Raw genomic sequence first — 17,638 nt, 5'->3', positions numbered from 1 at the left:
CATAACTGTATCAAATTGTGATTTTTGAATCAACAAGTAGCAAAACAACGTCCTCTTAGTGACACCACGCGGGTGTAAATTGTCAGGTTTACACGGCTTGTCGAGCAGACTTGTTCTAGATGTATGGTAGAACACCAGTGATAAGGATTGTTAAGCATGAAAAAAAGCACAGCACAAACAAAACTGTGGAATGTTTGGGTTTCCATTTACAAAGCCACAATTAAATTCGAGAGCAGCGCTTAACTGACCCACCAGATTCATTTGGACGCCTGCTGCTGGGAATGGATATACCACTGTGCAAAGAAGCATAGTCTGACAGTAGGAGGCGCACAAAAACGGAGGGACAGTAAAGGGTGTGTGGGGCTGGGTCCATGGCAGGTGAGGCAAAAAGTAGAACCTGCGCCCTGTGCACACCGTGTGTTTCTCTCGTCAGTACAGGGCAATTGGTTGCCTAGATATGGACCTCCGTCATGAAAAATGCCGTAGATACGTGCAGGAGCTGCATACAGACAGGGGCATCCAAATTCAGGAATTGCAGTGAAAAGGCAGTGTGACACAAGCACCAAAGGCACGAACACACAACCATCACTAGTACTGAAACAAAACATTCAAGATATTTCAGGCAGTTGCAAAAGAAGCATCAAAGAGGCTGCCCCCATACACTGACATCAAAAGCAGGAGCAACGGTGTACAGACAGCCCTTAGAACGTAGCACAGAGCCATGGGCATTAGTGCACACACCCTGCGGGGAGAGCACACAAGAATCACATGTAGGGATCAGACTCCGGCGGTAAACAAGCAGCAACCATGGATATCACAGACCACAACACAGAGGCTTCCCAAGCAGGCAGGAATGCACGGAGGCATCCCAGCCGCGGAAGCAAAAGCAAAACTGCACGCGGGAGGATTTCAAAAGCGCAAAGCAGGGACAACAACCAGCTACCAAGGCAGAAGACACGAACGGCATCACCGCGGAGCAACCTGCACTGGACTCTACTCGGACACTTAACGGGAACAGGGAAGTGTGCAGCACCCCGAATCTACACAAGTCCCCTTTCCACCGGGTCAGCCCAGTTTCACATTTCAGCGCGGGGGAGGGCGAGCTCAGCCGCTTGCCTGTACCTTTAGACGGACATGGGTCTCCCGCATGCCTCGGCTCCCAGCACTTTCCCTTTCCGCAGTGCTCTTCGGTGCAGCGGGCGCGCGGGCTCCGGACTCTTACCTTCCGTCCGCTCCGGTGCTGCAGTAACAGGTGTCGCCGGGGACAGAGGAATGGCGGCCGGACCGAGCTATGCGTGCGCTTTCCCAGGCGGCCCAGACTCACTGGCCCCGCACTCCGCCTCTTACAACGGCAGCAGGCAGGGGAGGGGCGCTCTGCGCAGACTGCGCTCAATTTGGGGGGAGGGGAAACGGGAGCTCAGCTGAAGTGCCTGCTGTAGGCAGGAGACCTGCGAAGTCGCCCCCTTGTGTGTTTTTCTCCAAACAGGACACCAGGTGTAAACGGACGATTACGTGCGGTCTGCTAAAACAGGGAATCAGGAACAAAAATGCTTGTCTTGGAAAGCATGGCTGCGTGTTTTGAAACGCTTCGAAATGCACGTGGAGCGGCTGTTTGCACTGATTACTAAACCTTATTTTCTCCCCGTGAGGCTGGGGACATTCAGCTCATTGACCCCCAGGGTCTATTGACACTCCGACAACAAATACCATTGTTTTTGAACCATTGTTTAAATCTCCTTATGTAACGTACTATATGGTTCTAGTGTAAAGCGCTCTGACACCTTTGGGTAAAGTCTGCGCTATATCAAACTGCATTAAATGCATACATTGTTTTGTTTAGTCAACATAATTAATCTTCTGTTCACAGCTCCAGTAACAAGTCCTACACAAGGCGATCAGGTGAGGGAGCAACGCCGGGACACCACCGCCTTTCTCCGAGGCAGAGAAGATATGCCTCGGAGAAACGCAGCCTCGTTTTCGGATTGGGGGGCGTGTTTTGCTGTTGTCTCCTCCCTGAGACTTCTCGCAAAAAACACGCCCCCCGATCCGAAAAGGACGGGGCAGGATCGGAGTGACGGGACCTCTTCTCCAATGGCTGGCCAGCATTTACTAGGCCAGCCAATGGAGAACAGGAGAGAAGAGGGGCGGGAGCAAGCCCCTCTTCTAAAAGTCACTCAAAGTCATTAAATCTCGCGAGCGAGACTGCGCAAGCGCAGCCTTCGCTAGCCGAGACCTAAAAATAAACACTGAAATTCAGCAGTTAAAGTTAACTGAAGTACCTGTAACTTGCAGGCGTGCCGTGCACCGCTTATGACCTCACACATCACTCATGACATTTGAAATTACATTGTTGGCAAAACTGTGCACGTTATATTTACTTCAGTTAACTAGAACTGGTGATTTTCAGTGTTTGTTTTGAGTTTAAAATTGTGTTTTTCAATGACATTATCACCCAAGTACAACTTCACTTTAATCTTTGGATGGCTGGGATTTTTAAAAATATTTTCCATGACTTGTTTTCTTTGATTCCGTGAATGTTGGCTTTGGTAATACAGCCACTCCCTACTGTGAGTGGGGTGAAGGGTACTGTTTAATTTCTTGTTAGGAAACACACTTTCGTCTCTAGAGAGTGCTTTGTTCATTAGACCAGATGGCAGACATAATACAATGCGTAGGGTTGAAAATCCCTTATGCACTCACACTCTGCCGCCCTGCTCCCCACTTTGTGATGTTCTAATGTATCCGGTGGGTTTCTTAAGTGCGTTACTCATCTGAAGTGCACCAACAGATGCTCAATGCGACTTTGGCTCGTGAGCTGCTTAACTGAAGAGAATACAACTCTGCTGGAGATGGGGTCTACCAAAAAAGATACTTCTTTTAGCCTGAATCATAGCCATGACCATGCCTATGCCATGGCAGCAGCCGATACAGTTTTGGGTTCCAGGCCTATTTACCTGCATCTCAGCAGGGAGGACACCTTCCAACCCACCCTGATAAGTCAATGTAATCAGTTATGACAGGGGCCTTCATTCCATTGGCCGGAGAAGAAAGGAATCCATTGTGTTTACCCCAATGTTTCAGGTCAGCTAGGACAGGTCAAATTGTGGGCAGAATGGAAACATTTACAAAGAGTGTGGACTAGGGCAAGGGAATGGCAACACCTGAACAAACGCAGTGTGCTGAATACCCACGGCAGGCAGGGTGTCCCATATGCGGTAGGATGGTCTGAGATAAATCCAGAAACCACTGTGCTATTACAAGGCTGTCTGCCATCACAGTAAAAAGTGGACTTTGAGAAAATATGGGGTGTGCTTTTCTATGAGACTGAACTACAGTCGAACATGTTTGCCTTGAACCTGAATGGATTCCCCTACAATTCTAATGTCATACCCATCCGGAGTGTCTGGTTGGGCCCCCCCCCCCCCCAACTGCCAGTGATGATCTAAACCTGCTTTGTGAGTCAGGAATAGTGTTCATGTTAACTCGCAGTGAAAGTTCTGCATCAAGCCAGGTAACAGTTGCAGTGACAGGAAGATTGGCTGTACTCACAAGCGGAGACCCGTTTAAAAGGACAGTGAAGATGCTTGGGTTGCTAAGGATTGGTGAAGAATGAAGGAGACTGCCTTGCATGCTGAGTATCAGCTTAACCAGTCCTTAAATCGAGGCTGAATTATTTTGCAAGCCCACTGTCACAATCATAGCCCATGCGGCGTTTTGAAGAATCCAAACAGCTGTGCCATTGCACAGCCCAACCAAAAATTATATTTCAGAGACGAAGAGCTCCCACCGTGAACTACCAACAGTGAGAGGGAAGAGCTGAAGATAACATTGGGGGTAATCGCTTTAATGCACTTAAATGCACAAGGAGCTCTCCTCGCTCTGATAGGAGTATGCTACTGTGTGCGAAGAATGATGTTCAACCTTGTCACACCACCTACATGGGGGATCTAGAAGCTCCTCTGAAACATACACATTTAGACGTTTGTTTGTTCATCCAACTAGTGTGGCATCAGAACGCAGCATGCCCTGCAAGAAGGGCCGAAGCTGCACGAGTGTGAGACAAATTCAAACCCTATCCTAACTCCCCCCAATCCTACAGCTGCACAAATAACCTGACCTGGGGAATCAGAAACACATGCAGCTGTGCAAAGAACTGTGCATTATTAATGACCTGACATGCAGCCGCATGGCCATCAAAGAGAACAGCAAGACTAATAACAATTGCCCCCACAGAACTATCTGACTTTGCCCCACAAACCAGACAACACGCCGACACAAAACTCCTTATGAACACAAGTTTTGCTGGTGGAGTTAGTGTGCATGCGTAGAGATCCCCTACACTAACCTGGGAAAGTGAAACTGCCCACAATTATATATCTGAATCAATTTATAGTGAGGCTAGCAAGATAATTAATATAATTTAGATATTAATATCCATTTTACTTTATAAATGTAAGTACAAGTTTCAATCTTTATATGCCTGGAAAAGACATTAATTTTGCATCATTCTTGTGTTTTCTGAACCTGAACGCACTACCTCACAAAACTCTTCAAAGCAAAGAAGAGAATTCTTTTCATGAATACTCCTATAAAGTAAAAGTCCATGAAGGAAGTTCTTGGCTTTCGGTATGTCACTGTAGTATCTGGTATCCAGGAACAATAGGCTATTCTTATTTCAAGCGTTGCACATATGCCTCAGAGATCGCTAGGCACTGCAACCTTACACGCATGTTAGAAGATCATGTAGCTTCCTGCTGTGGTGCACCACCTCCCATCTCAGAATGTGTAACGGATGGTCACAAATATTACTGAACACTTATATAATGATAACATTAACTTATGAACCACTTGTATCAATTAATTATGTTCTACAAAGAAATTGCTTGAGGAGAAAAAGTTCTAGGACAGAGTAGGAAGATCTGCTTTGTAGAGGTCATTACTGAAATGTATCTGACAAAGGAATGTATGCACATTGTTAATCTTTTGCAAGGCAATAACTATTGGTAATACTTTAATGACATACTATTAGGCCTGAAAATATATCCATACCACAATTCTACAAGCAGGAACCCAATAGAACACAAAAGACGATTACCTGATGCGATGGAGAATTCAAAAGGAGCTTGACTTGAATGAAATGATCAATGGAGCGAGCGGTCATGCCAGATGTCGGCCAGCACTGTGGGCCACAGTCTTCCTTCATACTAAAACAAGAAGGCAAACCATGAGGAAAAATTACTTTTGTGCATGCCAGAATCATAATTTGACAAGTAACAGTTAATAAACTATTAGTGATTCTTGGTTTCACATCTTTAACATCACTAGTTCTTCACACACATAAAAAAGCCTTGCTATGAAACTCATGCCATTATTATTATTATTAGACCGATTTATAACGCGCATGGCTGCCCCAGCAACGGGGCTTCCAAGCGCGAACCCTGATCGAGACCAATACCGGGGAGACAGACGCAAGAAAACAGCTGAACATACGAGGATTAGGCAGGCCCAGAAAGAAGCCAGGTTTTTATAGCTTTGCGGAAGGCCAAGTGCTTCTGAATAGTTCTGATTGAGACCGGTAAAGAGTTCCAGAGTTTGGTGGCTAAATTCCGAAACGAGCGGCCACCTGCTCTGGCTTTGAAGACGCGAGGGGTAGAGACCAGGGCACAGCCAGCCGATCTTAAGAGGCGCCGTGGAGTATAAGGCTTAAGTAAGTTGGCCAAGCCCAAAGGGGCCTGACCCAATAGAATTTTGTGCGCCACACATAAAGCCTTAAACTGGACGCGTTTATCCACAGGAAGCCAGTGCAATTTAGGAAGCAAAGCAGTCACTGAGCTCGACTTAGGTAGACCTACCAGCAGCCGCGCAGCGGCATTCTGGACACGCTGCAAACGCTTAATACTGGCCATATTGGCGCCCAGATAGAGTACGTTACCATAGTCCAGCCTAGACAAAATTAGGGCCTGGACTATGGTTTGCCGCACTTTGGGGGGAAAAAAGCCAATCACGGGTCTTAGGCCACGTAGAAGCCCAAAACACACCCCAGCCACAGTCTTGGATTTCGCTTCAACCGTCAAACCCTGATCGAGCCATATCCCTAGGTTCTTTACCACCTTTTTGGGAGAGGGCGCAGGTTTAAGACGCTGAGGCCAGCACTGTTCGGACCATAGATCCCGATCCTTCCCAAACAGTAAGATCTCGGATTTGCTGGCGTTGAGCTGCAGAAAATTACCCGCCATCCAATCCGCCACTGTTAAAAGATCCTCCTTAAATTTCTCCCGGTTGACATCACAGTTCTTAGAAAGGGAGATCAGCAGTTGGGTGTCATCAGCATATGACACCAATGCAAGCCCTCTGCTTTTAGCTACCGCAGCCAGAGGGCAAACATAGAGATTAAACAAGAGCGGGCTTAAAACTGAGCCCTGCGGTACTCCCTGATTCAGGGTAAACTCCTGGGAATGGAACGGGGGCATAGAGACTTGGAAAGACCTTTCCCCCAAGAAGGAGCGGACCCAACCCAAGGCCTCGCCCTCCACACCAATTTCCTGCAACCGAGTTAATAAAATTGCATGTGATATGGTGTCTAAGGCGGCGCTTAGATCCAGAAGGACGAAAGCCACAGAGTCACCCCTATCCAGACTATCCCTGATAGCTTCCGATACTGCCAACAGTGCAGACTCGGTCCCATGACGCACACGGAAACCATGTTGCGAGGGGTCCAAGATGGCATTTTGATCTATATACTCCGAAAGGACAGAGTTGACATGGGATTCTGTCACCTTGGCCAGGAACGGGAGCAGGGAAATAGGCCGATAATTGGACGGTACCACAGGGTCCAGGGAGGGTTTCTTAAGTAAAGGCACGACTTTGGCATCACATAACATTAAGAGTTCCCTGTATAAACTATCCAATAACATAGTATAATAATTCCGGTTCTGAACCTTAGAAAAAGGAATCTATACATGTAGAATACCCTAGATGTATATAATTGTCATTAGAGTACATGAAAGACATGAAACGTCAGGTTTTCTTTTTATATCCAGCTAAATAATAGTTGCCATACTTAGCGCACTAATGCCAAATATATAATAAGTATTCTGCACCAAGTAATACACTGCCCACAAACAGAAATCCACAATGCCATGATGAGTCTTCCACTCCAACAACCTATGAAGATTTGATTCGAGAAACTGTATTTCAACAGTGAAACATAGCTATAAAAGCACAGTATATTTATACACAAAGTATCCTTAAAACCAAAACAAATTTCGGTCAGTCATTGATTAAAAAGTGAAATGCATGATAAAAAGTGGAAAATACCAGAACTACGTGATTACATTCAATTAAAAAGCCATTTGTTTTCTCCTGCTAAGTGCATATTGTAACAAGCATTGGCATAGCGAATAGGTCTCGCCTTTGGGACCTTATAAGTGTTTAACCATGCAACAGTTAATGTTGTTGCACCAAGAATGTTGTGCTGCATAACTAAATACTTATAAGGTCCCAAAAGCGAGACCTATTGGCTATGCCAATGCTTGTTGCATGGAGAGATAAGTGACTTGTATAGAATCAAGGGTATCACAGGATGGTGCAGTGGAGACGCTGTCCCTGCTTGTTTCAGAAGAAATCTGTGCTTTAAACCCCAAATGTATTCGATTAACAGGCAGTGATGTGGTCTGTGGACCTTGGCTTCTCCACATGTGTGGCACTGAAATGCTGGGGTGAAGGGGGGGGGGCGCTTTTGTCCCCTGCATAGATTGTGACTTCAGCAAATGGAATGGTGCACCATTTAAAGTGCCCGAGAGTGAGTGCAGGCTGCAGGGTTTACTTTCATGTTTAGGAGTGTGCCGTTCTTGTCGTTGCTGGTCTTTGTAGTGACGTGTAATCTGCCTATATGTGCTGAGGAGGGTACTGGAAGCGAGTAAATGGACATTCTCTCCTCAATGATAATGTTGAAATCACTTTCCTCTGTAACACTTTCTGCCACAGGCTTGCTGCCTCACAGAAGGGTATTAGGCGCCTTCATTAGTGGCCCGTTGAATGGAGGTCGAATGGTATCGACCTCGGAGGGATGAAAGGTCGTGCCAGTCCCACCATTTCGAGATCTCTCTAGATGGCTGATTGGCTGTACAGACAATCTTTGCATTGAATGCATTAGGTGATAAAACGTGGTGTTGACAACGTTTCAAATGTTGAAGCTGTGTCAAGGAGCTGGATATAAGAATAATATGTTGTCAAATTAATAATAATGTTGCTGTTATTGGTCTCGTTAGTAGGAGTACTAGCAAGGTAGGTGGTCTCAATATTATTGCGTAATTGTTGGTTGTAGTAAGTGGTGTAAGTATTATTATTGTAGTTAAAATTAGTTAGGATAACACTTATTTCGCTGTGTCTACATCCGAGTTAAACCAATCCCCCATTTACAGCAAGCATTGGCCGCGCGACGCAGGAAGCTTGTAGTAATGTAAAAAAACCAAAAAACACGCTAGTGATGTGTGTGCGCGCGCAGCAGCACAAAAAAGTGAAAGTGATCGCGCTGGAAGGGTGGCAGATGGCTGCTAGGCGCGTGAACGCAAACGCTAGGCCACCAAAAGCCTGTGGCAGCACTTTGAAAACCCCAATACTTAATGTCTCGCAGGGCAAAGCATGCGCTGGCTCAGCGAGACCTAAAAAGGAATATACAGAACAACAAAGGATAGGAGACTTCAAAGATTGCAGATACAACAGAGCCTCTGCACATCTTCTGATGGCACAGGCTCTGATTAGTGGGACTAAAAAGGTTTTTCAGGAGGTCCTACAGTAATTGCAAAAGAAGGTAAAATGAAGCAGCTTTTGGGAGAGGACTCATCGTAGGGACAGATTAGCACGTTGGTACAATTAAGTATGCCCAGCGGTAAACTTAAATGCCACCTTACTATACCCAACCTAAACCTGGTTAACAAAAGTCTATCCAAGATGGTATCCATCCAAGACAGATGTTGTTCCATGAGGGAGGAGGACTGCAGATTAACATACTCCCTAACGGAAATTTTTGCTAATTTGGTTTCCTCTCTATACAATCTGTTCTGGGTTAGGAACGCTTTCTTAACTCAAGTTGAGCCATCCCTAGATTTACAGGTAGGGGAAGAGAAAGCTTAGGTCTCCCCAAATCAGACATTTCCTGTAAAATATAAGACAACCAGATAGTGGCTAGGCCTCTATCGCAGGTGAGGCAGTCCAGGATCCCATTCTAATTCAAACCTGTGAGGGTTTGCTCAGATGGCACACCAAAGTACCAGAGGGGCCAATTTAATAAGATCTTTAGCAAACCCAACGCCAAGCTCCTGATGGACAATATAAGAAGCGCATGCTGGTGGTACACCTAAAAGGAGACACAGGGCCATGTTCTCTTCTGTCTGGAGGGCAGAGATGTTTGAATAGCCCCAGATGCCAGCCCCATCAGTGAGAATGGGGAGACATTTGCTCCTGAATACTTCCAACAAGGGGGCCATGGGCTTTTTACCGATGTGGGGGGCTAGGCTGTACATAAAACCCACAGCACTTGCAAACCTTTGAGATGTTTTACTCTTGCAAGGGCCCCAATAATCCTTAGCATCAAGGACCACCCCTAAGTAAGAAAACTCCTGGGAAGAGGCCACCTGGCGACCTTGGAGATAGACACTTCTTTCCATCACAGATCTGGGCCCACAAAACACGGTGTAGGTTTTCAGCTGATTGGTGGTTTTTGCCCAACGACTCCATGAAGCCAACACATTTCTGGAAGAGTGTGTTTAAACTCATGTCTGTTCTTCCCATTAGGACAGCGCTGACCGCATAAATTAATGTTGGTTTTCTTTCTGCCCAGTGGTACGTCCGCCACACAGGCAGACAAAGACTCCTCAAGATCGTTCATGTAACGGGGAAGAGAATAGGGGCAATACGCATCCTTGGCGGACGCCCTTCCCTAGCAGGAAGCTGGAGCTGTGCTTGCCTGCCTGCAAGACCATAACCGACACATGCTGAAAGATCGAAATGTAATTCACGCAGGAATTGGACTAACCCTGGACCGACTCCCCCGTCATTCAACATGTCCCACAGCTTGGACCTAACCACACTGTTGAAGGCACTAGACAGGTCCATGAAGGCCAGGCAGATAGAGACTTGCTTAGCCATGGTGTACTTGCTAATAATCAGATGTTTAAATTAAGGCATTGCTCCACCATGCCCAGCGCCTCGCGAAAACCGTACTGTACCTCCGACAGTGTGTCTGACTCCATGACCCAGGACAGCAAGTAGTCTAGTACAACCCTCCCAGCAATTTTTACAGTTTAGTCCACCAAGGATAGTGGACGATAACTAGGAGACTGTTGATCACCTTTTTTTAAAATAGGGACAATGGTGGCAGAATGCCATGAGTCTGGAAGGCCACCACAAATGAAGACATTGAAGCAGTTACAAAGTAGTGAAGCCCACAATTCCGGGGCAGATTTGTACATGCCCACGGGGACCCTTCCGAGCCTGGGGCCTTATTGGATGGAGAATTAATAATGGCCTATATGACCCTCCTCCAAGGTAAATCTCATAGGGATTGGGTAGACCACCTTGGCCTCCTGTGTGCTCTGTGGCACATCAGAGGAATAGATGCCTCTGGGCTTATGGTGGATATAACTGAATGGCTGCTAGATCCCTGCGTAATGATATCCTTGAATGCCCGCAGAAGGAGACAGTCCTAATTCCTACAGAACTGCACCAGCCTCCACCAACGATCCATTTTGATCTCCTTGCGCCTCCTGCTGAAAGGCTTTTTGTATACCACTCTGTATTCTTTAATTTTCTGACTGCCTCAGAGTTTCTCTTTTAGGGTCCTATGCAAAACCGTTGAGGCCTTTCTGCAGGAACAATCTAAACCGTTTGCCTCGACCAATACCTGCCTGACTGGTTTCAAGAAGAGGCTACTGATAGCAGAACCCAGCTGAACAAAACTATTGTCCATTAAAAATGGGTTTTCCAAGCGTGCTAGACAATTACATATCAAGGTGATTGGTGGACAGACTTTTCAATACAGCCCCATGATCCGCATTCCTCCAAGCTAGGCGAAGCCCCCGGACTTAACAGTGAAGGAAGAAGAAGGAATGCCACCCGTCCTACCTATACCCATGGGAATATCAAGACCTAACCACAAGAAAGTGTGGTCACTCAGGGCAGTAACGATACAGCCCCCACATGCAATCCACCTCCTGAGACCTGAAAACCAATATATAGTCAATGATTGAGGTTAATGACATTCAAAAGTGCCCAGGCTTTCGGGTCCCCTGCTGAGAAACCCCCCTCACACAGGCAGTATTCAGAATAGCTGACTCGTCGGGCTGGGGTAGACGGCCGAGTTTAGTATTAAAATCAAACCCCAACCATGATGTGGAACCCCAAATTGCGGTGGGCTTATTCCAATTCAAGACCCAAAATTTAATTTGATAGTTTGAAAATATTAGCGCAAGCCTCAGCCCCAAAGAGTTCACTGTAAAAAAAAGAATGACAACAAAATGAATACCGTTGGGCCAGGTTATCAAAGGGGCTTGGGTAGCAGAGCTGTCACAGAGTAACGGGCACATTTGACAATCCAGGGTGACTCGTAGGTAAGCTATTAAACCGATTGAGAAATTTCACACGAAAAATAATAGTAGAGGACTTTATGAGTAGGCCCGGCCCCGCCTCGAAGGAGGAACTCTGTTTCAAGATAGTCATCCTTTTTAATTCTCATTACATGCCTCAGTTACTTCGATAAATACTTAGCACATAAGACGGTTAGCATTACAATGCATACCAAGGAAAATGTCTCATAAATCGAAAAGCTGGAAAATATCCCTCAGTGGTTCAGAAATTCATAGGACACTATACTATAGCAATATATCTCATCACTGGGGCTCTGCTCGGTTTGGTTTATATCAGGCGAGTCCGAAGTAGACCTGTGCAGAATTTCGGAATAATTTAGGTAATTCCGCATACTCTTTGATGCGGAATTACCAATAATCATGCGAATACACCTATTTATGTGATTGAGAGCAACGTGGAGGAAAAAATCCTGCGCAAAACCACATTTAGCAGGCGCTCATGTTTTGCTGCATTTAAGCACTCTTTCTTAGCACAAAATGCAGTCTTGCGTCCATTTTGGACAGGGGGAGGGATTTTTGCAATAAGAAATGGCGCTAAACGCAGAATTTCTCTTCATGCGAATTTCAAGCGCAATCTCACAGAATTCTTAGGTAATTCCGCGAGATTATGGTACACGGAATTACACGAGAGGGAAACGCCTGTTAATCAGAAAGCGCATTAAGTATAACCGTGCACCTCCGTGCGTGGGGCACACTTGGGTCACTTATTTCGTGATAGGCGAGTCAGCCATGCCCCCGAGGAGTGTGGCCTTCTGTAGGTCAAGAGGCTCATTAGATGCGAAAGGAGTTCCAATCCGATTATCAGCCTGAAAACAATAACAAAAGATGTGTGCGGTGAGGACTCAACGTACATAAGAGGCTTTGATGACGGCGGCCCACTTTCTAGAACGCTAGGTTTACAGATGAGGTTTGTTTCGGTCCGGGTTCATTTAACTGCTCGTAACCTTGCAAGGTGTACATATAGTGCACTTGACTGTATGTGTATTTAAAGGAACGCATTGGTATATAAATATCTTGTCTCCAAAAAAGTGAACATGCATGTAGGTTAATTTGACAGAAAAACCACAGAGCTAAAATCTGAGCAAAATAAAATGGTAATTATTAATCACTTAACAATAAGCACGCACTGAACAGCATGTTCAACCTGCCACCTTGGTTAAAATGTGTCTTAGCAATTTGCTTCTTACAGATCCGATAGTTATTATTAGAAGAAAAAATAAACAAACATTTGCAAAGTCAATAGTTCTAACCTTGGCAGAATGGTGCTGTGGTTAATTTAATTTTGTATTGCAAGAATGTGCCACAAAAAGAAAAAAATACATGCAGCCACCATATGCTTTCATTAAAAAACACATTCACAGAGTTGACCGTTTTACACATTAGTTATTCATTTATGCCTCGCATATTATTTGCAAAGGAGAGGAGAATAAATCACCAGCTAGCCAACCCCTCAAATGGCAGAAAGCTTTAATGTTATGATATCACCTGAACACTTTATAACTTTAACAATGAGACTGAAAATAAATCACCATCTAAAAGGGCAGGCAAAATAAATAGCCAGTACATAAAAGCTACTTTACAAAATAACTAAAATGCCAATGGGTGTAGTGGGCTAACCCACTGCCCCATACTTCATGTTCTGACTGGTTGAGGCAAATGTGTCAGTGACACGATAATATATATATATATATATATATATATATATATATATATATATATATATATCCACGCTACACTCGCACCAGTGTCTCGCACTCTCGAACGGGTGCTGTGGGGCGGGGGGTGCACCCGCCAAATATCTACGCTTCAAGTCTTCCTTCTTTTAAGAAAAGACACAGCACTCGCGGCGTCGAGTCAAGATTTATTGTGACTCACAACGCTAAAAAACCAGACGCGTTTCGGGTATGCCTTTCTCAATGGTTTACAGGCATCACGGAAGCCGCCATATTTATAATACATTACATTGCCACCACTTCCGTACAACAACAACAACAAAGGACTAACATGTCCTTGTAATCATTTGCGCCATATTGTAACGGTTTATATAAAACGAAATGAAGTGAGCGTTCGTTGTACTCAACTACTGGTGATCACATTAGCTTGGTTTAAATAAACGCAAATTGTTTATGATTTTAGACAAGCAATTTGAGTACAACGAACGCTCACTTCATTTCAACGCGTCTGGTTTTTTAGCGTTGTGAGTCACAATAAATCTTGACTCGACCCCGCGAGTGCGGTGTCTTTTCTTAAAAGAAGGAAGACTTGAAGCTTGAAGCGTATATATATATATATATATATATATATATATATATATATATATATATATATATATATATATATATATATATATATATATATATATATATATATATATATATATATATATATATATATATTTACATATTTTTTTTTCCCCACATCGAACGGCAATTATAAATTTCACAAAAAAATGTCCAGGATTACATAACTGTTGTGAAATTTGCGATGCACAGAACATACTCTGCTCTATCCTTCTAATGGCAGGTACTCACTGTCTCGCCGAGGGCTTTAATTGCCCTGTCACATACTCTGGGACCAGTAGCCTTGGCGTGCCCACAGATTCTTCTGCCCACCCTTACCCCTCTGCACTCGCTCCAAGTGGAACGGAGCCTTGTGGGTTCAAGCAGTGCTTAATTTGTACATAAATGAGTGCCAGGACCGTCGTCAGGAGGCCTCTTCCATTTTCACCTGTCATTGCGACTGTCAGCGCCTTCTAATTACAGTAACACAACTACCAACCACCACACTCCTACAAGTGTGACAGTTCTGACTATTCCAGGCTCCCAAAGCTTTAAGAATGACTTTGACGACAGGTATTGGTCATTTTTAATGTATATTAAATCAATAAACAACTATTGAGCGGGATCTAAGATAGGAAACTGTGCCACTATGTAGCAGACGGTCAAAAGTGCTGGTGTGGACAATTAAGTGCTGAGCATCGGAAACCTACGGCTACAATTAAGTACTGGGTTCGAAGAAGCAAACAAGGGTGCACACAGTCACAAATGCACAGGCCCATTCAGAAATGCAGCAAGGGCCCAGAAGAAGGGGAACCTGCCAAAATGGACTGCTCCACCATCTTCGGCTTCTAAGGCACATTCATAAACTACCAGACCATTAATCACTAAAACTTGAACATAGCGCATTTCCCAGACCTTGGATGTATTATAATACAGTTTCACTTTGCTCCATATTTGACCAATTATAGCTGAAGTGTGAGTAGAAGGCTTCTAAAACTATGAACTTCTCATTGCCATTATTCGTTTCTAACTATCACCTCTGGCCTCTAGTACTGTTCAGTAGCACACCAGGGGTTTTTGTACCATTAAGTTACACATTAGTGCTCGTTGCTTCATTTGTTGCATGGTTGTGCATTTTGCTTTCTGGGCATCTGTGCGAGATGGCCTGAGGTACATTGACACCTACCATCTGCGCTAATACTTTGCTAGGTTTAGGTAACCCCTGCCCTATTGAATCTTTAAGTAGTTCAATTGAAACAGAGATCCCCAGCGACTTAAGTTAACTTACAAAAATAACTGAGCAGAAATGAATTTGACGCTTATTCGAGAGTTGGGTTTGAGCGCGGCTTTACAGTTCATGTGTGCATAGAGGGACTCCTAATTAAAGGTGATGTTAACAGCTCTCTCAGTTGGTGAAAAAGTTTCCCTAATTTTTACTTTATTTAATTTTTTACCTCCAGCAAGCTTCTAGAAGCCAATATATTTTGCTGTGTGAGCTATGAGGAATACCTGAACTAAAAACGTAGCGCCCAAGAATGCAAAAGATGTAGAGTTTTTAAGGTTAACAGAGGTAGCAGGACTCCTTCAATTTCCTTTCAAATCCGTCTCCCATCTCTTGTACCAACAGCCGATTAACCTATTCCCAGCAGAGTTTGCACATACCCAATCCAAATAAGAAGAAAAGTAGTGACTTAATGTGTTGCCTGAAGAGGTATTCTTGATAAATCTTTAATTTTGAAATTAATGCTTTGAAGCAGTAGAGCACCAGAACACTAAATAAAGTCACTTACGAAATAACCAAGACTGTAAATGCTCACACTCTCGTCAGCAAGGGCACTCTGGCCAGGCTAGCATAGTCAAGCATCTTGATTTCACCACTTTTCCTCCAAACTGGGCCACTTACGCCACTACCATCATGGGAAGTTGAGGAGTTAATGCGTACTCATCGAAAGAACTACCAGTAACTTATGTATACGTAAATAGCTCGTGTCTTCCAGGAGACATTCAGTATGAATCAGTGATTAATAGGATGCCTGGCAAGAAGTACTCAATGGAGAATGACTGTACGAGAGACACGGGTACAGGATGTAACAACACTACAGGAACATTGGCTTCTGTTCTAAAATCACTGTTAAGACAATGTTTACAGAATTTGGTCTCGTTACAGCTCTACGGGATTCCAAAAGAGAGAGACATCTCAAAATAGCCAAGTCAAGAAACGTACCATAAACTGAGCTCTACAATCTTTAAGGATTTACTTATTAGCCATATCACAATAGACAAATACGAGCCAACAGAAATGAGCTTTTTAACACCAATGAGGGAAGATTCAATGCTCAGTTTCTGACCACCTGCTTTACACATTTCTTTAGACCTTCTTGAAGTTTCACTTCAAAAAATGTAAAAATTCACTGTTCCTATATCGAGCACGCTATAACACTACCAACATATACACTCAGAAAATATAAAAGCAAAATTGATTACTGGTTCAAATGATACGGATACAAAATTAAGGTGTGTACAGAGGACCACAATGGAAAACTAGCCACTGCTCACAGTCCACATAAATAAAGCACATTAAACACTTTTATTTAATTTTCCATAAGATTGTATTTTTTATTTAATTGGCCATGGGACTCTGGTTTGCTTTACACTAATACAAATAAAAACATGACCCGGTAAGTTTTTCTAGCACAGCGCTTGTTCTTTAAGGAAGACCACGTCAAATACAAAAGAAGCTACAACAAGGCGATAAAATAAGAATGGAGGCAGTGAAGGACAGGAATACATTCTTAGAGAATACATTTCTGATGTGAGTCCAAACATTTGGAAATTGGGAATAGGGTGCCAGACTACGTCTGGTATTTACCAAAGCTCAGCCATAGAGTGTTTTTCCTAAGGTGCCACAAGAATAAGGGACACAGCCAAATATCACAGAATTCCATGAGAACAAATACTACTTGTTACGGCCATTAAGGTAAATGCTATTCTTCATAGACACTGGCAGGAACTTCCGCTCAATAATGTACTAGTATATATCATGGTATTTCTATTGCGCGTACCTAATCAAAAGGCAGTGTGGACCAGTATCGCCAACAAGTAATGGTAATCCAGGCCAGAGGACAATAAAGTTGCTCCAATATTTTCTGTATCATAGAGAAACTGGATAGACATTCCTTCAGGCAATGTCTATAAATCAACTAGATGCTTCACTAGGAAATTTATGGACGACGAAGCGCATCAATTCCAGTAAAAATCCCGACACATTTATAATATCCACATATATATCAATCACCTGACAATTTATGTTTTGTATATCTTGAAGTATCGAGGAAAAAAAAGATATTAGCAATACAGTCCCTTCCTAATTAAATAGAATTTCGGACACAGGAAGTAATGAAGGACAGTGATATGAAACAGACAATGGCCATGTATCTGGTCTACTTAGGAGAGCAAAAACATCAGAAGTAACTTTTCTTGATGCTGGACAAGACAGGACCATGCCATCAAGACAGAGCAGGGGCAGTAGAATACTTTTATTTTGCCACCAGGAAGCAATAGGATTACTACTTTTTAATGCGGTGAACCTGATAACTATGAACATGAGGTATATGTGGAAGATTGCAACGATTTTATGGCACCATGAATCAAACAAGTCTAAATATAAAATAACTGCCTAATGCAGTAATTGTCAAGTTTAGCTTGATTACTATA

The 17,638-nt window shown here is 43.8% G+C and overlaps 1 protein-coding gene across 6 annotated transcripts in view; it reads right to left on the bottom strand.

The window, feature by feature from the left end:
* The window catches only part of DAAM1 (dishevelled associated activator of morphogenesis 1), a 579,575-nt gene that overhangs the window by 489,835 nt on the left and 72,102 nt on the right, over positions 1-17,638 (bottom strand). For all 6 annotated transcript variants that reach the window (XM_085626090.1, XM_085626094.1, XM_085626087.1 and 3 more), the window contains one exon: positions 5,096-5,204. The gene's annotated coding sequence lies outside the window, so the exon portion shown is untranslated. The remainder of the gene's footprint in view (positions 1-5,095; positions 5,205-17,638) is intronic.

This window comes from Triturus cristatus, chromosome 9 (assembly GCF_964204655.1).
Source record: "Triturus cristatus chromosome 9, aTriCri1.1, whole genome shotgun sequence".
NCBI lineage: Eukaryota > Metazoa > Chordata > Amphibia > Caudata > Salamandridae > Triturus > Triturus cristatus.
Note: the sequence above shows the minus strand (reverse complement) of the source record. Positions and strands in the feature narration are given on the sequence as shown.